Raw genomic sequence first — 1,129 nt, 5'->3', positions numbered from 1 at the left:
GAAGAAGCAGACATTCTGTTTGTAGAAAGTACTAAAAAATAAACAAAGAAAAATATGTCGCTTATGAAGTAGGAAAGAAAAGATGCTTTTAATCTATTTAAAATTTTCGTCTGTTTTTCCCTCACCATTACCTTTCTATGCTAAGAAGTAACAAAACTGTAACTATGCTGTCATGATCTCATTATGCAGTAAGATCATGGCACTACGTAATTATAAGAGGATATTAAAAAATAAAGAATAAGAATAATAATTCACATGACAGACAAGCTTCTGGTATTTAGGTTAAGGGAAGTGTAAATCTGTTTCATTAAAGAAAATGCTGATATGAATTCATTTAAATCTTCCTTTATACTTTGGAAATAAATTGGACACATTTTTCTTCGCTATATTTAAGTTCGTTATTTTATCTCTTCGTTACGTTTTCTGTTTGTATTTTGTTGCGTTTTCTATACACTGTTGTATCAATTCTCTTTGCAATATTTCGAATTACGTTTTCTATTCGCTATGTTTCTATTATATATCTAAAATCGGTATAGATTTTTAATCCGTATGCTGTTTAATTGATGTGTTTCTATGGCGTGTGTTGTCTATTTGTCTATTTTCCTTCCGTATGTTGTTTGCTTGCTATGTTTTTTTTTCTCCCGTATGTTGCCTATTTGCTATATATTAATTTCGCATGTTGTTTGCATGTTGTAATTTCTATCCCTCGTGTTGCTCATTCGCTATATTTACATTCCGTATGTTTTGTATTCGTCCTGTTGACGTCTGCTATGTTTTCCTTTCACATTTTCCTCCCCTTTTTTCATTTTTTTTTTAATCCGCCGCTTGAATTCCGAATCCACATCACACTCAGCGCTTTACTTGTCCTTAAATCCGCATTTTTCCTCGTTGTGTTTCGAATTTACGATGTACTGCACTCGAGGCCAGTGGTAAGTAATGATCCTGATAATCACATTTAATACGGATTACAGCTTTAGCAAAACACTGGACAATTTACATTACAGTTTATTTCATGGTTTACACGGCTTTGCATATGCTGGTGTTTCTGCGGTCTTTGCCTCTCACTCTGATTTTCCTAGTTATGCATAATTTCATTTGACCGTCTGTACGGTTTACACATTTTTCATCA

This window comes from Penaeus monodon, chromosome 15 (assembly GCF_015228065.2).
Source record: "Penaeus monodon isolate SGIC_2016 chromosome 15, NSTDA_Pmon_1, whole genome shotgun sequence".
NCBI classification, from domain to species: Eukaryota; Metazoa; Arthropoda; class Malacostraca; order Decapoda; family Penaeidae; genus Penaeus; species Penaeus monodon.
This window is presented reverse-complemented; position numbering follows the sequence as displayed.